We start from the raw sequence: 26,867 nt of genomic DNA, 5'->3' as shown, positions 1-26,867 counted from the left end.
GAGTAGAATCCGGCTAGGAATGGGGTTCCTATCAGCGCCAGGTTTCCGATGGTTAGGCAGGAAGTAGTGACTGGGAGTATTTTCTGTAGGCCTCCTATCTTTCGGATATCTTGTTCTCCGTTTAGGTTGTGGATGATAGACCCTGAGCATAGGAATAGTATGGCTTTAAAGAAGGCATGGGTTGAGATGTGTAGGAAGGCTAGTTGTGGGAGGTTTAGTCCGATAGTGACTATTATTAGTCCTAGTTGGCTGGATGTTGAGAAAGCAATGATTTTTTTGATGTCATTTTGGGTTAGGGCGCATGTGGCAGCGAATAGGGTTGATAGAGCACCTAGGCATAGGCAGGCAGTTAGGGCTGTCTGGTTGGTGGCTAGCAGGGGGTGCATGCGGATGAGCAGGAAGATTCCGGCTACTACTATGGTACTGGAGTGCAGTAGGGCTGATACTGGGGTGGGGCCTTCTATTGCTGCGGGCAGTCATGGGTGGAGTCCAAATTGGGCGGATTTTCCTGCGGCTGCGAGGATTAATCCTATGAGGGGGAGGATTGGGGTTTGGTGGGGGTGTACGGCTTGTTGGATCTCTCAGGTGTTGAATGTTGAAGCTAGTCATGCTATGCTCAGGATCAGTCCGATGTCTCCGATTCGGTTGTAGATTACGGCTCGTAGGGCGGCGGTGTTGGCATCTGCTCGGCCTTGTCATCAGCCGATGAGAAGGAAGGACATGATTCGTACTCCTTCCCAGCCTACGAATAGGAGGAATATGTTGTTTGCGGTTGTTAGGAGGAGTATGGCGACTAGGAATGTCAGTAGGTAGGTGAAAAATTTTGTTACGTATGGCTCTGAGGCCATGTATCATATGGCGAATTGTAGGATTGATCATGTTACAAATAGGGCGATTGGAAGAAATGTTATTGAGTATTGGTCTATTTTTAGGCTCAGGGGGATTTTAAAGTTTATAATGAATTTTCACTCCCAGTGGCAGGTGACAGATTCTACTCCCGAGTAGATGAATGCGGTTGTAGGGGCTAGGCTAATTAGGAATGCGGTTTTAACAGCGCGGGTGGTGGCTTGTGGGGTGTTTTTAAAGTTTTTAAATAGAAATGGCAGGATGATTGGGGTTAGGAGGATTGTCAGCGTGAGTAGTGTGAGGGAGTTGATTAGTAGTGTGGGGTTCACTACTTTTACTTGGATTTGCACCAAGATGGGTGGTTCCTAAGACCAGTGGATTGCTGTTATCCTTTAAAAGTAAGGGGGCTGAGGTTTTAGGCTCAGATGTAAGAGTTAGCAGCTCTTGTTGGTTAAACCCTCCCCTCGGCAGGTAAGAAGGTTTGAACTTCTATTCTTAGAATCACAGTCTAATGTTTGGTTTAAACTATACTTGCATGAGGGGATTCCGGAGATCAGTTCGGGTTTGAGGATTAGGAGGAATATTGGGATAATGTGGAGTGTTATGAGCAGGTGTTCTCGCGTGGTTGAGTTTTGCATAGATGTGATGTGGGAGGGGATTGAGCCTCGTTGGGTCATTAGTAGTATGAATAAGGTGTAGGAGGCGGTTAGTAGGGTTGCGATTCCTGTTAGGATGATCGTGAAGGCAGATCAGTTGAATAAGGTGATTATAATGGTTAGCTCTGCTATGAGGTTTGTTGTTGGGGGTAAGGCTATGTTTGTTAGATTGGCCAGCAATCATCAGGTAGCTATGAGTGGTAGGAGAGGTTGTAGGCCTCGTGTGAGTAGTAGAATTCGGCTGTGCGTACGTTCATAGTTTGTGTTGGCTAGGCAGAATAGTATGGAGGAAGTTAGTCCATGGGAAATTATTAGGATCATTGCCCCTGAGAATGATCAGTGGGTTTGGATTATTCCTGCGGCGATAACTAGGCCTATGTGGCTAACGGATGAATAAGCGATTAGTGATTTTAGGTCTGTCTGTCGTAGGCAGATTGAGCTAGTCATTAGGGCGCCTCATAGGGCCAGGGTTAGGAAGGGGTAGTGCAGGAGGTTGGACAGTGGGCCCATAAATAGAGTGACTCGTATAATTCCGTATCCTCCTAGCTTTAGTAGTAGGGCGGCGAGGAGTATTGAGCCTGCGATGGGTGCTTCTACGTGGGCTTTTGGCAGTCAGAGGTGTAGGCCGTATAGTGGGGCTTTTACTATGAATGCTATGAGCAGTGCTAGACCTGATAGTATTCCTGTCCATGAGGTGGATAGGGTTGGGTGGGTTAGTTGTAGGGTTGGCAGGTGCAGGGTGCCAATTTTCACGTATAGGTGTATGATTGTGATTAGCAGGGGTAGAGAGCTTACTGGCGTGTAGAATAGCAGGTAGATGCCAGCGCTTAGGCGTTCTGGTTGGTTCCCCCATCGGGTGATTAAGATTAGGGTGGGAATGAGGGTTGCTTCAAATGAGATGTAAAATAGTGCTAGTTCTGTGGTGGAAAAGGCTAGTAGGATGAATGGCTGGACTGCGACTAAGGTTGAGATAAAGATTCGTTTGCGTTGTAGGGGTTCTTGTTGCAGGTGGTTTTGGCTTGCTATGATTATGAGTGGGAGTAGTCAGCAGGATAGTACTAGGAGGGGGGATGAGATTTGGTCAATTCCTGTTCAGTTGGATAAAAATTTGTAGGGGTAGTAGGTTGGGATTAATCACTGTAGGCTTAGGGCAGCGATTAGGAGGCTGTATAAGGTGGTGTTAGTCCATAGAAATTTTGGTGGAGACAGCAGGGCTGTTGGAAGAAGTATGATTGTGGGTAGGATGATTTTTAGCATTGCAGGAGGTTTAGGTTGTGTAGATGGTCGGAGCCATGTGTGCGGGTGGAGGCTACTAGGATGGCCAGGCCTGTGCCCGCCTCACACGCTGAGAAGGTTAGCATGAGAATTGGTACCATGGTGAATGAGGAGACTTGGTTTTCGATGGATCATATTGATAGGCCTACGAATATCGATAATATTATGCTTTCAAGGCATAGTAGGGCGGATACTAGGTGGGTTCGGTGGAAGGCTAGTCCTAGTCCGCTGAAAATGAAGGCTGAGTAGAAGCTTAAATGTAGGGGCGACATAAGAAAGTTACAGGGTTGGCTGTAATCTGCTGGGTCGAAACCAGCTATCTTTTTGGTTAGACTAACTTTCTGTTATTCTGCTCATTCTAGGCCCCCTTGAATTCACTCGTAGGCCAGTCCGAGTGTTAGGAGAAGGAGGATCACTACAGTTCAGGTGAGGGTCATTAGGGGGGATTGGAGTTGGACGGCTCATGGCAGGGGGAGTAGGAGGGCGATTTCTAGGTCGAATAGGACGAACAGGATGGCTACTGAGGAAGAATCGGACTGAGAATGGTAATCGAGCAGATCCAAGTGGGTCGAATCCACATTCGTACGGTGAGAGTTTCTCTGAGTCGGGGTTTATTTGGGCGAGTCAGAAGTTTAATGCGGTTAGGGCGGCGCTTAGGATTGATGATAGGGCGAATATGAACATGAGTGCGTTCATTGCTCTCCTCTGGGTTTATACCAGATTCTAGAGATTGGAAGTCAATTGTAATTAATATACTAGAAGAGCAAGATCCTCATCAGTAGATGGTTATGTAGAGGAATAGTCAGATGACGTCTACGAAGTGTCAGTATCAGGCTGCTGCCTCGAATCCGAAGTGGTGGTCTGATGTAAAGTGGAACTTGATCAGTCGGAAGAGGCAGACGGTCAGGAAGGAGGATCCGATGATTACGTGGAGTCCGTGGAATCCAGTGGCAACGAAGAAGGTAGATCCGTAGACGCTATCGGCGATTGAGAATGGGGCTTCGTGGTATTCTATTGCTTGTAGGGCTGTGAAGTAGAATCCCAGGAGGATCGTTAGGGTTAGGGCGTGGATGGCGTGTTTTCGGTTTCCTTCTGTGATGCTGTGATGGGCTCACGTTACGGTAACGCCTGAGGCTAGTAGGATGGCTGTGTTTAGTAGTGGGACTTCTATCGGGTTGAGTGGTTTAATTCCTGTTGGGGGTCATTGGCCTCCTAGTTCTGGGGTTGGGGCCAGGCTCGAGTGGAAGAACGCTCAGAAGAACCCTAAGAAGAAGAATGCTTCGGATGTGATGAAAAGGATTATGCCGTATCGTAGGCCTTTTTGGACTGTGGGAGTGTGATGGCCTTGGAAGGTGCTTTCTCGTACAATGTCTCGTCATCATTGGAGTATTACTAGGAGTATTGAGATGAGGCCTAGGGTTAGTAGTATGGATGAGTTGTAGTGGAATCACATGATTAATCCTGAGGTTGTGAGTAGGGCGGCGGCTGCCCCGAAGATTGGTCAAGGGCTTGGGTCAACTATGTGGTATGAGTGTGCTTGGTGTGCCATTAGATGTTTTCTTGTAAGTATAGGCTTAGAAGGAGCACGAAGACGTAGGCCTGGATTATGGCTACTGCTACTTCTAGGATGGTTAGGAGTAGTAGGATGATTATTGTTAGGATGGATACTGCAGGAAGGGTGGGTATTAATGCAATGGAGGCTGTAGAGATGAGTTGGATGAGTAAGTGTCCTGCTGTAAGGTTGGCTGTAAGGCGGACTCCGAGGGCTAGGGGGCGGATTAGTAGGCTGGTTGTTTCGATCAGGATTAGTGCGGGGATTAGGGGTGTAGGGGTACCTTCGGGTAATAGGTGGGCTAAAGAGGCTGATGGTTGGTTTCGTAGGCCTGTTAGTAGTGTGGCGAGCCATAGTGGGAAGGCTAGGGCTATGTTCATAGATAGTTGGGTGGTTGGGGTGAATGTATATGGAAGGAGGCCTAGAAGGTTGATTGTAAGAAGTATGATTATTAGGGATGTAAATATTATGGCTCATTTGTGGCCATTTTTGTCGAGTGGGACTATTAGTTGTTTTGTGATTAGGTGAAGGAGTCATGTTTGGATAGTAGAAAGGCGGTTGTTGATTCATCGGTTGTTTGGGGACGGGAATAGTAGGGCTGGGAAGAGTAGGGATAGTAGGATTAAGGGGATGCCGAATAGATTGGGGCTGGAAAATTGGTCAAAGAAGCTTAGGTTCATGGTCAGGATCATGGTGTGGGTTTGGTAGTGAGGGAGGTCTTATTTGATGGGGGGTTGGTTGTGGTGAAGGCTAGTAGTTTTGGTTGGATGAGGAGTGCTAGGGTTAATCAGGTTATAATTATGATTGAAAATCATGGTGCGGGGTTAAGCTGTGGCATATCATTAAGGAGGGGGAAGTCCCTCTTTGGCTAGCTTAAAAGGCTAGTGCTGTTGCATAGCTTCTTAATGATTAGGATGATGATAGAAGGGACGATCAGGCCTCGAAATGTGGGAGTGGGGTTGATTCTACTACAATGGGTATGTAGCTGTGATTAGCCCCGCAAATTTCTGAGCATTGTCCGTAAAAAATCCCAGGCCGGGTGGTAATGAATGAAGTTTGGTTTAGTCGGCCTGGGATTGCGTCTGTTTTAACTCCGAGCGTTGGGACTGCTCAGGAGTGGAGTACGTCTCCTGCAGTAATGATCACGCGGATGGGGGATTCTATTGGGATAACTACGCGGTGGTCAACTTCTAGCAGTCGGAAGTGGCCGTTGGGTAAGTCTGGGGTGGGCACTATGTAGGAGTCGAAGGATAGGTCTTTGAAGTCTGTGTATTCGTAGCTTCAGTATCATTGGTGGCCGATGGCTTTTAGAGTGAGGTCTGGTTCGTCGATTTCGTCCATTATGTAGAGGATTTGTAGGGATGGGAGGGCGAGGAGTACCAGGACGATAGCAGGTAGGATTGTCCAGATCAGCTCTACTTCTTGGGCGTCTACAGCATTGGACGAGAGTTTTTCTGTTAGTATGTGGGCTAAAAGGTAGAGAACTAGGCTGCAGATAGCTAGGGCAACGATTAGGGCGTGGTCGTGGAATTCAACGAGTTCTTCTATGATGGGTGATGAGGCGTCTTGGAATCCTAGTTGGGAGTGGTTGGCCACATGAGATGTACAGGATTTTTACCTGTGATTTAGTCTTGACAAGGCTATGTAATTGGTTTACTAACGTCTCATAAGAAAGAAGCATGAGCGGTTAACCTCCTGGGAGACCCAGAAAACTTCACCCCAGCAAACCCGCTAGTAACCCCACCACACATCAAGCCAGAATGATACTTCCTATTCGCCTACGCCATCCTACGTTCAATCCCAAATAAACTAGGAGGCGTATTAGCACTGGCCGCCTCCGTACTGATCCTATTCCTAATCCCATTCCTGCACAAATCAAAACAACGAGCAATAACATTCCGACCACTCTCCCAGCTCCTATTCTGAGTACTAGTCGCCGACCTCCTCGTCCTAACATGAGTAGGAAGCCAACCCGTCGAACACCCATTCATCATCATCGGCCAACTCGCTTCAATCGCCTACTTCACTATCCTCCTATTTCTCCTCCCCGCCGCAAGCGCCCTAGAAAACAAAATACTCAACTGCTAAATACTCTAATAGTTTATAAAAACATTGGTCTTGTAAACCAAAGATTGAAGACTTACCACTTCTTAGAGTACCCCAAACTCAGAAAAAAAGGACTCAAACCTTTATCTCCAGCTCCCAAAGCTGGCATTTTCAATAAACTATTCTCTGACCCTAACCCCTAAACCGCCCGAATAGCACCCCGCGACAACCCCCGCACAAGCTCCAATACAACAAACAAAGTCAACAACAGCCCCCAACCCGCCACTAAAAACATCCCTGCCCCATGTGAATAAAACATGGAAACTCCACTAAAATCCGACCGAACAACAAACACCCCAACATTATTCACAGTAGAAACCCCGAACTTCCAAGCCCCCATAAACCCCCCAAACACCAACCCCCCAAAAACAATTGCCACAAACGCTACTGCACATCCAATCACCCGTCAATCCCCCCAAGCCCCAGGGAAAGGCTCCGCTGCTAAAGCTACTGAATAAACAAACACCACCAGCATACCCCCCAAATACACCATAAACAGCACTAAAGCCACGAACGAAACCCCAAGGCCCAGCAACCACCCGCACCCCGCCACAGACGCTAACACCAAACCAACAACCCCATAATACGGCGAAGGATTCGACGCCACACCCAAAACACCCACCGCAAAGCAAATCCCTAAAAAAAACATAAAATAAGTCATTATTCCTGCCCGGACACTACCCGAGGCCTGCGGCTCGAAAAGCCGCCATTGTTCTCAACTACAGGAACTAACCGCAAGCCCCCAATAATTCTACCCCATCTATGCCATTATGCTTAACCCCCCCCCCCTCCCCCCCCGAGGCGGGGGTATTTGGTTATGCATATTCGTGCATAAATTTATATACCCCATATACATACATACTATAGTACCAGTAATATACATTATATACGGACTATCTTATAAGCAGGTGCTAAACCCATACATGTACACGGCCATTAAACCCTTAAACACACTCCTACCAAACCACCCGGCATGAATGTTCTAGGACCATACCCCACAACACCCAATACAACTCCACTCAAGCGCATAACAAGACCCCATTTTAATGAATGCTCACAGGACATGCTCCAACAACAACTCTCCACCACATATCTCATGCAGTTCGTATCAGACGGATTTATTAATCGTACTCCTCACGTGAAATCAGCAACCCGTTGCACATAATGTCCGGTATGACTAGCTTCAGGCCCATACGTTCCCCCTAAACCCCTCGCCCTCCTCACATTTTTGCGCCTCTGGTTCCTCGGTCAGGGCCATCCATTGGGTTCACTCACCCCTCCTTGCCCTTCAAAGTGGCATCTGTGAGTACTTTCACCTTCTCAATGCGTAATCGCGGCATGTTCCAGCTTTTTGGCGCCTCTGGTTCCTCTTATTTTTTCCGGGGTTACCTCACAGGTGGCTATTCCCAGTGATCTCGGGGGTCCCACAATCTAAGCCTGGACACACCTGCCTCACGGCCTATCCTATATTTCAAGGGTCCCTCGATGAGACGGTTGGCGTATATGGGGAATCATCCTGACACTGATGCACTTTGACCACATTCAGTTAATGTTACCTCCACCCTCCGGGTTAAATGGGGCTATTGGATGAATGCTCGTTGGACATAGCACAAAACAACAAATCATTAAGCGCAACCCCTGCGCTTCACAAACTAAACCAGTAAACTTTCGCTAACCACCATGTAGCATAAACCTTCATCGCCCAATCCCAGCAAACTACCTCTAAAACTCCATTAATCATCCCTTCCATGACATCATCGGAACGATGTATATATACACACAAACACATACAAAATAACTTAAACTTATTAGAGAAACTCCAGTACTAAAAATAGTAAACACAAGCAATAATTTCATATACTTCACTCTCACTCACCACTCAACTATCAGCTAACCACACCCCCGTCCACATAGCTTAACACAAAGCATGGCACTGAAGTTGCCAAGATGGCATAAAACATGCCTGCGGACAAAAGACTTAGTCCTAACCTTACGGCTGGTTTTTGCTAAATATATACATGCAAGTATCCGCGCCCCAGTGTAAACGCCCTCGACCACCTACCCCCATACAGGCCTTGAGGAGCGGGTATCAGGCACACCCAAGTAGTAGCCCAAGACGCCTCGCTAAGCCACGCCCCCACGGGTATTCAGCAGTAATTAACATTAAGCAATGAGTGCAAACTTGACTTAGTTATAGCAACAGCCTAACTTCAAGGGTTGGTAAATCTTGTGCCAGCCACCGCGGTCATACAAGAAACCCAAATCAACCGTCCTATTGACACGGCGTAAAGAGTGGTAAAATGCCTATCCTAGCTAACTAAGATCAAAATGCAACTGAGCTGTCATAAGCCCAAGATGCACCTAAACACACCATTAAGATGATCTTAGGAACTAACGACTGATTTAAACCCACGAAAGCCAGGGCCCAAACTGGGATTAGATACCCCACTATGCCTGGCCCTAAATCTTGATACTTACTTTACCGAAGTATCCGCCAGAGAACTACGAGCACAAACGCTTAAAACTCTAAGGACTTGGCGGTGCCCCAAACCCACCTAGAGGAGCCTGTTCTACAATCGATAATCCCCGATTAACCCAACCACCCCTTGCCAACACAGCCTACATACCGCCGTCGCCAGCCCACCTCGAATGAGAGCACAACAGTGGACACAATAGCACCCCGCTAATAAGACAGGTCAAGGTATAGCCTATGGAGTGGAAGAAATGGGCTACATTCCCTATTCATAGGGCACACGGAAAGAAGCGTGAAACCACTTCTGGAAGGCGGATTTAGCAGTAAAGTGGGACAATAGAGCCTACTTTAAGCCGGCCCTGGGGCACGTACATACCGCCCGTCACCCTCCTCAAAAGCCACATCCCACATAACTAATACCATAAATACGCTGAAGATGAGGTAAGTCGTAACAAGGTAAGTGTACCGGAAGGTGTACTTAGAATATCAAGACGTAGCTATAACACCAAAGCACTCAGCTTACACCTGAAAGATATCTACTAGACCGGATCGTCTTGAAGCCCCCCCTCTAGCTCAACCACACAAATAGTACACCAAAACTAAAGAATTTACTAAACTAATTAAACTAAAGCATTTTACAGTCTTAGTATAGGCGATAGAAAAGACACTTAGACGCGATAGAGACCCCAGTACCGTAAGGGAAAGATGAAATAGCAGTGAAACAATCAAAGCGACAGACAGCAAAGATCAACCCTTGTACCTTTTGCATCATGGTTTAGCGAGAACAACCAAGCAAAGTGAACTAAAGTTTGCCCCCCCGAAACCCAAGCGAGCTACTTTCAAGCAGTTAAAGAGAGCGAACCCGTCTCTGTTGCAAAAGAGTGGGATGACTTGTCAGTAGAGGTGAAAAGCCAACCGAGCTGGGTGATAGCTGGTTACCTGTGAAACGAATCTAAGTTCCCCCTTAATCCTCCCTACCGGACATCCTGAACCCTAATGAGATGATTAAGAGCTATTTAATGGAGGGACAGCTCCATTAAAAAAGGACACAACCTCGACTAGCGGATAATTCTTACTACTGATCCTACCGTGGGCCCTAAAGCAGCCATCAAAAAAGAGTGCGTCAAAGCTCCACCACCTAAAAATACCAAAATAAGATGATTCCCTTATCACAAACAGGTCAACCTATGAATATAGGAGAATTAATGCTAAAATAAGTAACTCAGGGCCACACCCCTCTAACGGCGCAAGCTTACATAGAAACATTATTAACAGACCTAGACAGATACAAAAACCCCTACAAGACCACGTATTAACTAACCCTGTTAACCCGACTCAGGAGCGCCTATAAGAGCGATTAAAATCTGTGAAAGGAACTCGGCAAATTAATAAGGCCCGACTGTTTACCAAAAACATAGCCTTCAGCAAATTAAACAAGTATTGAAGGTGATGCCTGCCCGGTGACTTAGGTTTAACGGCCGCGGTATCCTAACCGTGCAAAGGTAGCGCAATCAATTGTCCCATAAATCGAGACTTGTATGAATGGCTAAACGAGGTCTTAACTGTCTCTCACAGATAATCAGTGAAATTGATCTCCCCGTGCAAAAGCGGGGATGTGAACATAAGACGAGAAGACCCTGTGGAACTTAAAAATCAACGACCACCGCGAATCCTCAATCAACCCCACTGGGGCCACTACCATCGCAGAGCCTGGTCGATATTTTTCGGTTGGGGCGACCTTGGAGGAGAACAAATCCTCCAAAAACAAGACCATACCTCTTTACCTAGAGCTACCCCTCAAAGTGCTAACAGTGACCAGACCCAATATAATTGATTAATGGACCAAGCTACCCCAGGGATAACAGCGCAATCCCCCTCAAGAGCCCATATCGACAGGGGGGTTTACGACCTCGATGTTGGATCAGGACATCCTAATGGTGCAGCCGCTATTAAGGGTTCGTTTGTTCAACGATTAACAGTCCTACGTGATCTGAGTTCAGACCGGAGCAATCCAGGTCGGTTTCTATCTATGACACACTCTCCCCAGTACGAAAGGACCGGGAAAGTGGGGCCAATACCACAAGCACGCCCCCCCCCTCTAAGCAGTGAAACCAACTAAACCGTGAAGAGGGCCTTCCCCCACCACTTTCAATCCTAGAAAAGGACCAGCTAGAGTGGCAGAGCCCGGCAAGTGCAGAAGGCTTAAGCCCTTTCCCCAGAGGTTCAAATCCTCTCCCTAGCTTCACCCATGATTCAAATAACAACACTAAGCTGCCTCGTTATATCCCTCCTATACATCATCCCAATCCTGATTGCCGTAGCCTTCCTAACCCTAGTAGAACGGAAAATCCTAAGCTACATACAATCCCGCAAAGGCCCTAACGTTGTCGGGCCTTTTGGCCTACTTCAACCATTTGCGGACGGACTGAAACTATTTACCAAAGAGCCCATCCGACCCTCTACCTCTTCCCCACTTCTATTCATTCTGATACCAATACTAGCCCTTGTCCTAGCCCTCACCACTTGAGCACCACTACCACTCCCATTTCCCCTAGCAGATCTAAACCTCGGAGTTCTCTTCCTAATAGCCATGTCAAGCCTAGCCGTCTACTCAGTCCTATGATCAGGCTGAGCCTCGAACTCAAAATACGCACTAATCGGAGCCCTACGGGCAGTAGCACAGACCATTTCATACGAAGTGACACTGGCCATAATCCTGCTATCAATAATCATACTAAGCGGAAGCTACACACTCAGCTCCTTTGCCGTCGCACAGGAGCCTCTATACTTCATTTTCTCCTCATGACCCCTAGCAATAATATGATACGTATCCACCCTAACAGAGACAAACCGAGCTCCTTTTGACCTCACAGAGGGTGAATCTGAGCTAGTCTCAGGGTTTAACGTTGAATACGCCGCAGGACCCTTCGCCTTATTCTTCCTAGCTGAATATGCGAACATTATGCTAATAAATACACTTACAGCCATCATATTCCTAAACCCAAGCGCCCTAGAGCCACCCACAGAACTATTCCCCGTCATCCTAGCCACAAAAGTCCTCCTACTATCTTCTGGTTTCTTATGGGTCCGAGCTTCATACCCACGATTCCGATATGACCAACTAATGCACCTACTATGAAAAAACTTCCTACCCCTCACACTAGCTCTGTGCCTCTGACACATCAGCATACCTATCTGCTATGCAGGCCTACCTCCTTACATAAGGAAATGTGCCTGAACTACAAAGGGTCACTATGATAAAGTGAACATAGAGGTATAACAGCCCTCTCATTTCCTGTTGACCTTAGAAAAGTAGGAATTGAACCCACACAAGAGAAATCAAAATTCTCCATACTTCCCTTATATTATTTTCTAGTAGAGTCAGCTAATCAAGCTATCGGGCCCATACCCCGAAAATGATGGTTTAACCCCCTCCTCTACTAATGAACCCTTACGCGACCCCAATCATAACCTTCAGCCTCATCTTGGGCACCACAATCACAATTTCCAGCAACCACTGAGTTCTGGCCTGGACAGGACTGGAGATCAACGCACTAGCCATCATTCCCCTAATTGCCAAATCCCACCACCCACGAGCAGTAGAAGCCGCAACGAAATACTTCCTAACCCAAGCAGCTGCTTCCGCCCTGGTCCTATTCTCTAGCATAACCAATGCCTGAGTCACTGGCCAATGAGACATCACACAAATAAACCACCCAACCTCCTGTCTACTACTGACAGCAGCAATCGCTATTAAACTGGGCCTAGTGCCATTTCACTTCTGATTCCCAGAAGTACTACAAGGATCGCCACTAATAACAGCCCTGCTACTCTCGACCCTCATAAAATTCCCCCCACTAACCCTGCTCCTACTAACATCCAAATCCCTCGACCCAGCTCTACTCACCGCCATGGCCCTAGCCTCAACAGCACTAGGAGGCTGAATAGGACTGAACCAAACACAAACACGCAAAATCCTAGCCTTCTCGTCCATCTCCCACTTAGGCTGAATCGCCATCATCCTAGTTTACAGCCCCAAATTGGCCTTACTTACCTTCTACCTATACACAATCATAACATCAGCCGTATTCCTAGCCCTTAACAAAATCAAAGCCCTTAACCTATCCATGATCACAACCTCATGAACAAAAACCCCAGTGCTAAACGCCACCCTAATACTAGTACTTTTATCCCTAGCAGGCCTCCCCCCATTAACAGGCTTTATACCAAAGTGACTTATCATCCAAGAACTAACTAAACAGGAAATAACACCAGCAGCCATGGCAATTGCCATGCTATCACTGCTCAGCCTCTTCTTCTACCTACGCCTCGCATACCACTCAACAATTACCCTTCCCCCCAACTCCTCTAACCACATAAAACAATGATACACTAGCAAAGCCCCAAGCACACCTACTGCGGTCCTTGCCTCACTATCAATCCTCTTACTTCCCCTGTCCCCAATAATACATGCCATTGTCTAGAAACTTAGGATAACACCCCAAACCGAAGGCCTTCAAAGCCTTAAATAAGAGTTAAACCCTCTTAGTTTCTGCACATTAAGACTTACAGAATATTAACCTGTATCTTCTGAATGCAAGTCAGACGCTTTAATTAAGCTAAAGCCTCCCTAGACAGATGGGCTTCGATCCCACAAAACTCTAGTTAACAGCTAAATGCCTAAACCAATTGGCTTCTGCCTACAAAGACCCTGACGCACCCTAGTGCGCATCGATGAGCTTGCAACTCAACATGAATTTCACTACAGAGCCGATAAGAAGAGGAATTAAACCTCTGTAAAAAGGACTACAGCCTAACGCTTCAACACTCAGCCATCTTACCCGCCACCTTCATCAACCGATGACTATTTTCCACTAACCATAAGGATATTGGCACCCTGTACCTCATCTTCGGGGCATGAGCAGGAATAGTCGGCACCGCACTCAGCCTATTAATCCGCGCAGAACTAGGACAACCAGGAACTCTCCTAGGCGACGACCAAATTTACAATGTAATCGTTACCGCTCACGCCTTTCTAATAAGCTTCTTTATAGTCATACCCATCATGATCGGAGGATTCGGCAACTGATTAGTCCCCCTCATAATCGGTGCCCCCGACATAGCATTCCCGCGAATAAACAACATAAGCTTTTGACTCCTCCCCCCATCATTCCTCCTCCTACTAGCCTCATCCACTGTAGAAGCTGGCGCCGGCACAGGCTGAACTGTCTACCCTCCCCTAGCAGGTGACCTTGCCCACGCCGGAGCTTCAGTAGACCTGGCTATCTTCTCACTCCACTTAGCCGGTATCTCCTCCATCCTTGGGGCCATCAACTTTATCACCACAGCCATCAACATAAAACCCCCCGCACTCTCACAATACCAAACCCCACTATTTGTCTGATCCGTACTAATTACCGCCATCCTACTCCTTCTATCACTCCCCGTACTCGCCGCCGGTATTACAATATTACTAACTGATCGAAACCTAAACACCACATTCTTCGACCCCGCTGGAGGAGGAGACCCAATCCTGTACCAACACCTATTCTGATTCTTCGGACACCCAGAAGTCTATATTCTGATCCTACCGGGGTTCGGAATCATCTCACACGTAGTCACGTACTACTCAGGCAAAAAGGAGCCCTTCGGCTACATGGGAATAGTCTGAGCCATACTATCCATCGGCTTCCTAGGATTCATCGTCTGAGCTCACCACATGTTTACAGTAGGAATAGACGTTGATACCCGAGCCTACTTTACATCAGCCACTATAATCATTGCCATCCCTACCGGAATCAAAGTATTTAGCTGACTAGCCACCCTGCACGGAGGAACAATCAAATGAGACCCCCCCCAATACTATGAGCTCTAGGATTTATCTTCCTATTTACCATCGGAGGATTAACAGGAATCGTTCTTGCAAACTCTTCCCTAGACATCGCCCTGCACGACACGTACTACGTAGTTGCCCACTTCCACTACGTCCTATCCATAGGCGCCGTCTTTGCCATTCTAGCAGGATTTACTCACTGATTCCCACTACTCACTGGGTTTACCCTACACCAAACATGAGCAAAAGCCCACTTCGGGGTAATATTTACAGGAGTAAACCTAACGTTCTTCCCCCAGCACTTCCTAGGCCTAGCAGGAATACCCCGACGATACTCGGACTATCCCGACGCCTACACACTATGAAACACCATTTCCTCCTAGTCCTAGGACTTAGAGAAACTCCAGTACTAAAAATAGTAAACACAAGCAATAATTTCATATACTTCACTCTCACTCACCACTCAACTATCAGCTAACCACACCCCCGTCCACATAGCTTAACACAAAGCATGGCACTGAAGTTGCCAAGATGGCATAAAACATGCCTGCGGACAAAAGACTTAGTCCTAACCTTACGGTTGGTTTTTGCTAAATATATACATGCAAGTATCCGCGCCCCAGTGTAAACGCCCTCGACCACCTACCCCCATACAGGCCTTGAGGAGCGGGTATCAGGCACACCCAAGTAGTAGCCCAAGACGCCTCGCTAAGCCACGCCCCCACGGGTATTCAGCAGTAATTAACATTAAGCAATGAGTGCAAACTTGACTTAGTTATAGCAACAGCCTAACTTCAAGGGTTGGTAAATCTTGTGCCAGCCACCGCGGTCATACAAGAAACCCAAATCAACCGTCCTATTGACACGGCGTAAAGAGTGGTAAAATGCCTATCCTAGCTAACTAAGATCAAAATGCAACTGAGCTGTCATAAGCCCAAGATGCACCTAAACACACCATTAAGATGATCTTAGGAACTAACGACTGATTTAAACCCACGAAAGCCAGGGCCCAAACTGGGATTAGATACCCCACTATGCCTGGCCCTAAATCTTGATACTTACTTTACCGAAGTATCCGCCAGAGAACTACGAGCACAAACGCTTAAAACTCTAAGGACTTGGCGGTGCCCCAAACCCACCTAGAGGAGCCTGTTCTACAATCGATAATCCCCGATTAACCCAACCACCCCTTGCCAACACAGCCTACATACCGCCGTCGCCAGCCCACCTCGAATGAGAGCACAACAGTGGACACAATAGCACCCCGCTAATAAGACAGGTCAAGGTATAGCCTATGGAGTGGAAGAAATGGGCTACATTCCCTATTCATAGGGCACACGGAAAGAAGCGTGAAACCACTTCTGGAAGGCGGATTTAGCAGTAAAGTGGGACAATAGAGCCTACTTTAAGCCGGCCCTGGGGCACGTACATGGTTAAACATGCCTGTTAGTAGTGTGGCGAGCCATAGTGGGAAGGCTAGGGCTATGTTCATAGATAGTTGGGTGGTTGGGGTGAATGTATATGGAAGGAGGCCTAGAAGGTTGATTGTAAGAAGTATGATTATTAGGGATGTAAATATTATGGCTCATTTGTGGCCATTTTTGTTGAGTGGGACTATTAGTTGTTTTGTGATTAGGTGAAGGAGTCATGTTTGGATAGTAGAAAGGCGGTTGTTGATTCATCGGTTGTTTGGGGACGGGAATAGTAGGGCTGGGAAGAGTAGGGATAGTAGGATTAAGGGGATGCCAAATCGATTGGGGCTGGAAAATTGGTCAAAGAAGCTTAGGTTCATGGTCAGGATCATGGTGTGGGTTTGGTAGTGAGGGAGGTCTTATTTGATGGGGGGTTGGTTGTGGTGAAGGCTAGTAGTTTTGGTTGGATGAGGAGTGCTAGGGTTAATCAGGTTATAATTATGATTGAAAATCATGGTGCGGGGTTAAGCTGTGGCATATCATTAAGGAGGGGGAAGTCCCTCTTTGGCTAGCTTAAAAGGCTAGTGCTGTTGCATAGCTTCTTAATGATTAGGATGATGATAGAAGGGACGATCAGGCCTCGAAATGTGGGAGTGGGGTTGATTCTACTACAATGGGTATGTAGCTGTGATTAGCCCCGCAAATTTCTGAGCATTGTCCGTAAAAAATCCCAGGCCGGGTGGTAATGAATGAAGTTTGGTTTAGTCGGCCTGGGATTGCGTCTGTTTTAACTCCGAGCGTTGGGACTGCTCAGGAGTGGAGTACGTCTCTTGCAGTAATGATCACGCGGATGGGGGATTCTATTGGGATAACTACGCGGTGGTCAACTTCTAGCAGTCGGAAGTGGCCGTTGGGTAAGTCTGGGGTGGGCACTATGTAGGAGTCGAATGATAGGTCTTTGAAGTCTGTGTATTCGTAGCTTCAGTATCATTGGTGGCCGATGGCTTTTAGGGTGAGGTCTGGTTCGTCGATTTCGTCCATTATGTAGAGGATTTGTAGGGATGGGAGGGCGAGGAGTACCAGGACGATAGCAGGTAGGATTGTCCAGATCAGCTCTACTTCTTGGGCGTCTACAGCATTGGACGAGAGTTTTTCTGTTAGTATGTGGGCTAAAAGGTAGAGAACTAGGCTGCAGATAGCTAGGGCAACGATTAGGGCGTGGTCGTGGAATTCAACGAGTTCTTCTATGATGGGTGATGAGGCGTCTTGGAATCCTAGTTGGGAGTGGTTGGCCACATGAGATGTACAGGATTTTTACCTGTGATTTAGTCTTGACAAGGCTATGTAATTGGTTTACTAACGTCTCATAAGAAAGAAGCATGAGCGGTTAATGCAGTTGGCTTGAAACCAGCATGTGAGGGTTCGATTCCTTCCTTTCTTGTACTTGGACGAAGGCCGGTTCCTCGAAAGTATGGTATGGGGGAGGGCAGCCGTGGATTCATTCAACGTTTGTGGTAGTTAGTTCTGGTTGTAGGACTTTTCGTTTGGCCGAAAAGGCTTCTCAGATGATGAATATTAGTATGATTACGGCTACTATTGAGATTAGGGAGCCGATGGAGGAAATGGTGTTTCATAGTGTGTAGGCGTCGGGATAGTCCGAGTATCGTCGGGGTATTCCTGCTAGGCCTAGGAAGTGCTGGGGGAAGAACGTTAGGTTTACTCCTGTAAATATTACCCCGAAGTGGGCTTTTGCTCATGTTTGGTGTAGGGTAAACCCAGTGAGTAGTGGGAATCAGTGAGTAAATCCTGCTAGAATGGCAAAGACGGCGCCTATGGATAGGACGTAGTGGAAGTGGGCAACTACGTAGTACGTGTCGTGCAGGGCGATGTCTAGGGAAGAGTTTGCAAGAACGATTCCTGTTAATCCTCCGATGGTAAATAGGAAGATAAATCCTAGAGCTCATAGTATTGGGGGGGTCTCATTTGATTGTTCCTCCGTGCAGGGTGGCTAGTCAGCTAAATACTTTGATTCCGGTAGGGATGGCAATGATTATAGTGGCTGATGTAAAGTAGGCTCGGGTATCAACGTCTATTCCTACTGTAAACATGTGGTGAGCTCAGACGATGAATCCTAGGAAGCCGATGGATAGTATGGCTCAGACTATTCCCATGTAGCCGAAGGGCTCCTTTTTGCCTGAGTAGTATGTGACTACGTGTGAGATGATTCCGAACCCCGGTAGGATCAGAATATAGACTTCTGGGTGTCCGAAGAATCAGAATAGGTGTTGGTACAGGATTGGGTCTCCTCCTCCAGCGGGGTCGAAGAATGTGGTGTTTAGGTTTCGATCAGTTAGTAATATTGTAATACCGGCGGCGAGTACGGGGAGTGATAGAAGGAGTAGGATGGCGGTAATTAGTACGGATCAGACAAATAGTGGGGTTTGGTATTGTGAGAGTGCGGGGGGTTTTATGTTGATGGCTGTGGTGATAAAGTTGATGGCCCCAAGGATGGAGGAGATACCGGCTAAGTGGAGTGAGAAGATAGCCAGGTCTACTGAAGCTCCGGCGTGGGCAAGGTTACCTGCTAGGGGAGGGTAGACAGTTCAGCCTGTGCCGGCGCCAGCTTCTACAGTGGATGAGGCTAGTAGGAGGAGGAATGATGGGGGGAGGAGTCAAAAGCTTATGTTGTTTATTCGCGGGAATGCTATGTCGGGGGCACCGATTATGAGGGGGACTAATCAGTTGCCGAATCCTCCGATCATGATGGGTATGACTATAAAGAAGCTTATTACAAAGGCGTGAGCGGTAACGATTACATTGTAAATTTGGTCGTCGCCTAGGAGAGTTCCTGGTTGTCCTAGTTCTGCGCGGATTAATAGGCTGAGTGCGGTGCCGACTATTCCTGCTCATGCCCCGAAGATGAGGTACAGGGTGCCAATATCCTTATGGTTAGTGGAAAATAGTCATCGGTTGATGAAGGTGACGGGTAAGATGGCTGAGTGTTGAAGCGTTAGGCTGTAGTCCTTTTTACAGAGGTTTAATTCCTCTTCTTATCGGCTCTGTAGTGAAATTCATGTTGAGTTGCAAGCTCATCGATGCGCACTAGGGTGCGTCAGGGTCTTTGTAGGCAGAAGCCAATTGGTTTAGGCATTTAGCTGTTAACTAGAGTTTTGTGGGATCGAAGCCCATCTGTCTAGGGAGGCTTTAGCTTAATTAAAGCGTCTGACTTGCATTCAGAAGATACAGGTTAATATTCTGTAAGTCTTAATGTGCAGAAACTAAGAGGGTTTAACTCTTATTTAAGGCTTTGAAGGCCTTCGGTTTGGGGTGTTATCCTAAGTTTCTAGACAATGGCATGTATTATTGGGGACAGGGGAAGTAAGAGGATTGATAGTGAGGCAAGGACCGCAGTAGGTGTGCTTGGGGCTTTGCTAGTGTATCATTGTTTTATGTGGTTAGAGGAGTTGGGGGGAAGGGTAATTGTTGAGTGGTATGCGAGGCGTAGGTAGAAGAAGAGGCTGAGCAGTGATAGCATGGCAATTGCCATGGCTGCTGGTGTTATTTCCTGTTTAGTTAGTTCTTGGATGATAAGTCACTTTGGTATAAAGCCTGTTAATGGGGGGAGGCCTGCTAGGGATAAAAGTACTAGTATTAGGGTGGCGTTTAGCACTGGGGTTTTTGTTCATGAGGTTGTGATCATGGATAGGTTAAGGGCTTTGATTTTGTTAAGGGCTAGGAATACGGCTGATGTTATGATTGTGTATAGGTAGAAGGTAAGTAAGGCCAATTTGGGGCTGTAAACTAGGATGATGGCGATTCAGCCTAAGTGGGAGATGGACGAGAAGGCTAGGATTTTGCGTGTTTGTGTTTGGTTCAGTCCTATTCAGCCTCCTAGTGCTGTTGAGGCTAGGGCCATGGCGGTGAGTAGAGCTGGGTCGAGGGATTTGGATGTTAGTAGGAGCAGGGTTAGTGGGGGGAATTTTATGAGGGTCGAGAGTAGCAGGGCTGTTATTAGTGGCGATCCTTGTAGTACTTCTGGGAATCAGAAGTGAAATGGCACTAGGCCCAGTTTAATAGCGATTGCTGCTGTCAGTAGTAGACAGGAGGTTGGGTGGTTTATTTGTGTGATGTCTCATTGGCCGGTGACTCAGGCATTGGTTATGCTAGAGAATAGGACCAGGGCGGAAGCAGCTGCTTGGGTTAGGAAGTATTTCGTTGCGGCTTCTACTGCTCGTGGGTGGTGGGATTTGGCAATTAGGGGAATGATGGCTAGTGCGTTGATCTCCAGTCCTGTCCAGGCCAGAACTCAGTGGTTGCTGGAAATTGTGATTGTGGTGCCCAAGATGAGGCTGAAGGTTATGATTGGGGTCGCGTAAGGGTTCATTAGTAGAGGAGGGGGTTAAACCATCATTTTCGGGGTATGGGCCCGATAGCTTGATTAGCTGACTCTACTAGAAAATAATATAAGGGAAGTATGGAGAATTTTGATTTCTCTTGTGTGGGTTCAATTCCTACTTTTCTAAGGTCAACAGGAAATGAGAGGGCTGTTATACCTCTATGTTCACTTTATCATAGTGACCCTTTGTAGTTCAGGCACATTTCCTTATGTAAGGAGGTAGGCCTGCATAGCAGATAGGTATGCTGATGTGTCAGAGGCACAGAGCTAGTGTGAGGGGTAGGAAGTTTTTTCATAGTAGGTGCATTAGTTGGTCATATCGGAATCGTGGGTATGAAGCTCGGACCCATAAGAAACCAGAAGATAGTAGGAGGACTTTTGTGGCTAGGATGACGGGGAATAGTTCTGTGGGTGGCCCTAGGGCGCTTGGGTTTAGGAATATGATGGCTGTAAGTGTATTTATTAGCATAATGTTCGCATATTCAGCTAGGAAGAATAAGGCGAAGGGTCCTGCGGCGTATTCAACGTTAAACCCTGAGACTAGCTCAGATTCACCCTCTGTGAGGTCAAAAGGAGCTCGGTTTGTCTCTGCTAGGGTGGATACGTATCATATTATTGCTAGGGGTCATGAGGAGAAAATGAAGTATAGAGGCTCCTGTGCGACGGCAAAGGAGCTGAGTGTGTAGCTTCCGCTTAGTATGATTATTGATAGCAGGATTATGGCCAGTGTCACTTCGTATGAAATGGTCTGTGCTACTGCCCGTAGGGCTCCGATTAGTGCGTATTTTGAGTTCGAGGCTCAGCCTGATCATAGGACTGAGTAGACGGCTAGGCTTGACATGGCTATTAGGAAGAGAACTCCGAGGTTTAGATCTGCTAGGGGAAATGGGAGTGGTAGTGGTGCTCAAGCGGTGAGGGCTAGGACAAGGGCTAGTATTGGTATCAGAATGAATAGAAGTGGGGAAGAGGTAGAGGGTCGGATGGGCTCTTTGGTAAATAGTTTCAGTCCGTCCGCAAATGGTTGAAGTAGGCCAAAAGGCCCGACAACGTTAGGGCCTTTGCGGGATTGTATGTAGCTTAGGATTTTCCGTTCTGCTAGGGTTAGGAAGGCTACGGCAATCAGGATTGGGATGATGTATAGGAGGGATATAACGAGGCAGCTTAGTGTTGTTATTTGAATCATGGGTGAAGCTAGGGAGAGGATTTGAACCTCTGGGGAAAGGGCTTAAGCCTTCTGCACTTGCCGGGCTCTGCCACTCTAGCTGGTCCTTTTCTAGGATTGAAAGTGGTGGGGGAAGGCCCTCTTCACGGTTTAGTTGGTTTCACTGCTTAGAGGGGGGGGGCGTGCTTGTGGTATTGGCCCCACTTTCCCGGTCCTTTCGTACTGGGGAGAGTGTGTCATAGATAGAAACCGACCTGGATTGCTCCGGTCTGAACTCAGATCACGTAGGACTGTTAATCGTTGAACAAACGAACCCTTAATAGCGGCTGCACCATTAGGATGTCCTGATCCAACATCGAGGTCGTAAACCCCCCTGTCGATATGGGCTCTTGAGGGGGATTGCGCTGTTATCCCTGGGGTAGCTTGGTCCATTAATCAATTATATTGGGTCTGGTCACTGTTAGCACTTTGAGGGGTAGCTCTAGGTAAAGAGGTATGGTCTTGTTTTTGGAGGATTTGTTCTCCTCCAAGGTCGCCCCAACCGAAAAATATCGACCAGGCTCTGCGATGGTAGTGGCCCCAGTGGGGTTGATTGAGGATTCGCGGTGGTCGTTGATTTTTAAGTTCCACAGGGTCTTCTCGTCTTATGTTCACATCCCCGCTTTTGCACGGGGAGATCAATTTCACTGACTATCTGTGAGAGACAGTTAAGACCTCGTTTAGCCATTCATACAAGTCTCGATTTATGGGACAATTGATTGCGCTACCTTTGCACGGTTAGGATACCGCGGCCGTTAAACCTAAGTCACCGGGCAGGCATCACCTTCAATACTTGTTTAATTTGCTGAAGGCTATGTTTTTGGTAAACAGTCGGGCCTTATTAATTTGCCGAGTTCCTTTCACAGATTTTAATCGCTCTTATAGGCGCTCCTGAGTCGGGTTAACAGGGTTAGTTAATACGTGGTCTTGTAGGGGTTTTTGTATCTGTCTAGGTCTGTTAATAATGTTTCTATGTAAGCTTGCGCCGTTAGAGGGGTGTGGCCCTGAGTTACTTATTTTAGCATTAATTCTCCTATATTCATAGGTTGACCTGTTTGTGATAAGGGAATCATCTTATTTTGGTATTTTTAGGTGGTGGAGCTTTGACGCACTCTTTTTTGATGGCTGCTTTAGGGCCCACGGTAGGATCAGTAGTAAGAATTATCCGCTAGTCGAGGTTGTGTCCTTTTTTAATGGAGCTGTCCCTCCATTAAATAGCTCTTAATCATCTCATTAGGGTTCAGGATGTCCGGTAGGGAGGATTAAGGGGGAACTTAGATTCGTTTCACAGGTAACCAGCTATCACCCAGCTCGGTTGGCTTTTCACCTCTACTGACAAGTCATCCCACTCTTTTGCAACAGAGACGGGTTCGCTCTCTTTAACTGCTTGAAAGTAGCTCGCTTGGGTTTCGGGGGGGCAAACTTTAGTTCACTTTGCTTGGTTGTTCTCGCTAAACCATGATGCAAAAGGTACAAGGGTTGATCTTTGCTGTCTGTCGCTTTGATTGTTTCACTGCTATTTCATCTTTCCCTTACGGTACTGGGGTCTCTATCGCGTCTAAGTGTCTTTTCTATCGCCTATACTAAGACTGTAAAATGCTTTAGTTTAATTAGTTTAGTAAATTCTTTAGTTTTGGTGTACTATTTGTGTGGTTGAGCTAGAGGGGGGGCTTCAAGACGATCCGGTCTAGTAGATATCTTTCAGGTGTAAGCTGAGTGCTTTGGTGTTATAGCTACGTCTTGATATTCTAAGTACACCTTCCGGTACACTTACCTTGTTACGACTTACCTCATCTTCAGCGTATTTATGGTATTAGTTATGTGGGATGTGGCTTTTGAGGAGAGTGACGGGCGGTATGTACGTGCCCCAGGGCCGGCTTAAAGTAGGCTCTATTGTCCCACTTTACTGCTAAATCCGCCTTCCAGAAGTGGTTTCACGCTTCTTTCCGTGTGCCCTATGAATGGGGAATGTAGCCCATTTCTTCCACTCCATAGGCTATACCTTGACCTGTCTTATTAGCGGGGTGCTATTGTGTCCACTGTTGTGCTCTCATTCGAGGTGGGCTGGCGACGGCGGTATGTAGGCTGTGTTGGCAAGGGGTGGTTGGGTTAATCGGGGATTATCGATTGTAGAACAGGCTCCTCTAGGTGGGTTTGGGGCACCGCCAAGTCCTTAGAGTTTTAAGCGTTTGTGCTCGTAGTTCTCTGGCGGATACTTCGGTAAAGTAAGTATCAAGATTTAGGGCCAGGCATAGTGGGGTATCTAATCCCAGTTTGGGCCCTGGCTTTCGTGGGTTTAAATCAGTCGTTAGTTCCTAAGATCATCTTAATGGTGTGTTTAGGTGCATCTTGGGCTTATGACAGCTCAGTTGCATTTTGATCTTAGTTAGCTAGGATAGGCATTTTACCACTCTTTACGCCGTGTCAATAGGACGGTTGATTTGGGTTTCTTGTATGACCGCGGTGGCTGGCACAAGATTTACCAACCCTTGAAGTTAGGCTGTTGCTATAACTAAGTCAAGTTTGCACTCATTGCTTAATGTTAATTACTGCTGAATACCCGTGGGGGCGTGGCTTAGCGAGGCGTCTTGGGCTACTACTTGGGTGTGCCTGATACCCGCTCCTCAAGGCCTGTATGGGGGTAGGTGGTCGAGGGCGTTTACACTGGGGCGCGGATACTTGCATGTATATATTTAGCAAAAACCAGCCGTAAGGTTAGGACTAAGTCTTTTGTCCGCAGGCATGTTTTATGCCATCTTGGCAACTTCAGTGCCATGCTTTGTGTTAAGCTATGTGGACGGGGGTGTGGTTAGCTGATAGTTGAGTGGTGAGTGAGAGTGAAGTATATGAAATTATTGCTTGTGTTTACTATTTTTAGTACTGGAGTTTCTCTAATAAGTTTAAGTTATTTTGTATGTGTTTGTGTGTATATATACATCGTTCCGATGATGTCATGGAAGGGATGATTAATGGAGTTTTAGAGGTAGTTTGCTGGGATTGGGCGATGAAGGTTTATGCTACATGGTGGTTAGCGAAAGTTTACTGGTTTAGTTTGTGAAGCGCAGGGGTTGCGCTTAATGATTTGTTGTTTTGTGCTATGTCCAACGAGCATTCATCCAATAGCCCCATTTAACCCGGAGGGTGGAGGTAACATTAACTGAATGTGGTCAAAGTGCATCAGTGTCAGGATGATTCCCCATATACGCCAACCGTCTCATCGAGGGACCCTTGAAATATAGGATAGGCCGTGAGGCAGGTGTGTCCAGGCTTAGATTGTGGGACCCCCGAGATCACTGGGAATAGCCACCTGTGAGGTAACCCCGGAAAAAATAAGAGGAACCAGAGGCGCCAAAAAGCTGGAACATGCCGCGATTACGCATTGAGAAGGTGAAAGTACTCACAGATGCCACTTTGAAGGGCAAGGAGGGGTGAGTGAACCCAATGGATGGCCCTGACCGAGGAACCAGAGGCGCAAAAATGTGAGGAGGGCGAGGGGTTTAGGGGGAACGTATGGGCCTGAAGCTAGTCATACCGGACATTATGTGCAACGGGTTGCTGATTTCACGTGAGGAGTACGATTAATAAATCCGTCTGATACGAACTGCATGAGATATGTGGTGGAGAGTTGTTGTTGGAGCATGTCCTGTGAGCATTCATTAAAATGGGGTCTTGTTATGCGCTTGAGTGGAGTTGTATTGGGTGTTGTGGGGTATGGTCCTAGAACATTCATGCCGGGTGGTTTGGTAGGAGTGTGTTTAAGGGTTTAATGGCCGTGTACATGTATGGGTTTAGCACCTGCTTATAAGATAGTCCGTATATAATGTATATTACTGGTACTATAGTATGTATGTATATGGGGTATATAAATTTATGCACGAATATGCATAACCAAATACCCCCGCCTCGGGGGGGGAGGGGGGGGGGGTTAAGCATAATGGCATAGATGGGGTAGAATTATTGGGGGCTTGCGGTTAGTTCCTGTAGTTGAGAACAATGGCGGCTTTTCGAGCCGCAGGCCTCGGGTAGTGTCCGGGCAGGAATAATGACTTATTTTATGTTTTTTTTAGGGATTTGCTTTGCGGTGGGTGTTTTGGGTGTGGCGTCGAATCCTTCGCCGTATTATGGGGTTGTTGGTTTGGTGTTAGCGTCTGTGGCGGGGTGCGGGTGGTTGCTGGGCCTTGGGGTTTCGTTCGTGGCTTTAGTGCTGTTTATGGTGTATTTGGGGGGTATGCTGGTGGTGTTTGTTTATTCAGTAGCTTTAGCAGCGGAGCCTTTCCCTGGGGCTTGGGGGGATTGACGGGTGATTGGATGTGCAGTAGCGTTTGTGGCAATTGTTTTTGGGGGGTTGGTGTTTGGGGGGTTTATGGGGGCTTGGAAGTTCGGGGTTTCTACTGTGAATAATGTTGGGGTGTTTGTTGTTCGGTCGGATTTTAGTGGAGTTTCCATGTTTTATTCACATGGGGCAGGGATGTTTTTAGTGGCGGGTTGGGGGCTGTTGTTGACTTTGTTTGTTGTATTGGAGCTTGTGCGGGGGTTGTCGCGGGGTGCTATTCGGGCGGTTTAGGGGTTAGGGTCAGAGAATAGTTTATTGAAAATGCCAGCTTTGGGAGCTGGAGATAAAGGTTTGAGTCCTTTTTTTCTGAGTTTGGGGTACTCTAAGAAGTGGTAAGTCTTCAATCTTTGGTTTACAAGACCAATGTTTTTATAAACTATTAGAGTATTTAGCAGTTGAGTATTTTGTTTTCTAGGGCGCTTGCGGCGGGGAGGAGAAATAGGAGGATAGTGAAGTAGGCGATTGAAGCGAGTTGGCCGATGATGATGAATGGGTGTTCGACGGGTTGGCTTCCTACTCATGTTAGGACGAGGAGGTCGGCGACTAGTACTCAGAATAGGAGCTGGGAGAGTGGTCGGAATGTTATTGCTCGTTGTTTTGATTTGTGCAGGAATGGGATTAGGAATAGGATCAGTACGGAGGCGGCCAGTGCTAATACGCCTCCTAGTTTATTTGGGATTGAACGTAGGATGGCGTAGGCGAATAGGAAGTATCATTCTGGCTTGATGTGTGGTGGGGTTACTAGCGGGTTTGCTGGGGTGAAGTTTTCTGGGTCTCCCAGGAG

At 47.2% G+C, this 26,867-nt stretch overlaps 2 long non-coding RNA genes across 2 annotated transcripts in view; one reads left to right on the top strand and one right to left on the bottom strand.

Moving 5' to 3' along the window:
• LOC310896868 overlaps positions 1-26,867 on the top strand; it is a 368,699-nt gene that overhangs the window by 166,073 nt on the left and 175,759 nt on the right. The window contains exon 2 of the long non-coding RNA XR_014581884.1: positions 1-26,867. This exon is cut by the window's left edge and continues 1,397 nt beyond it. This is a non-coding gene — a long non-coding RNA (uncharacterized lncRNA).
• The window catches only part of LOC310896873, a 230,999-nt gene that overhangs the window by 191,715 nt on the left and 12,417 nt on the right, over positions 1-26,867 (bottom strand). Inside the window, exon 2 of the long non-coding RNA XR_014581887.1 lies at positions 6,022-21,093. This is a non-coding gene — a long non-coding RNA (uncharacterized lncRNA). The remainder of the gene's footprint in view (positions 1-6,021; positions 21,094-26,867) is intronic.

Source organism: Anser anser (genome assembly GCF_964211835.1).
Source record: "Anser anser genome assembly, chromosome: 1".
Classification (NCBI taxonomy): Eukaryota; Metazoa; Chordata; class Aves; order Anseriformes; family Anatidae; genus Anser; species Anser anser.
Note: the sequence above shows the minus strand (reverse complement) of the source record. Positions and strands in the feature narration are given on the sequence as shown.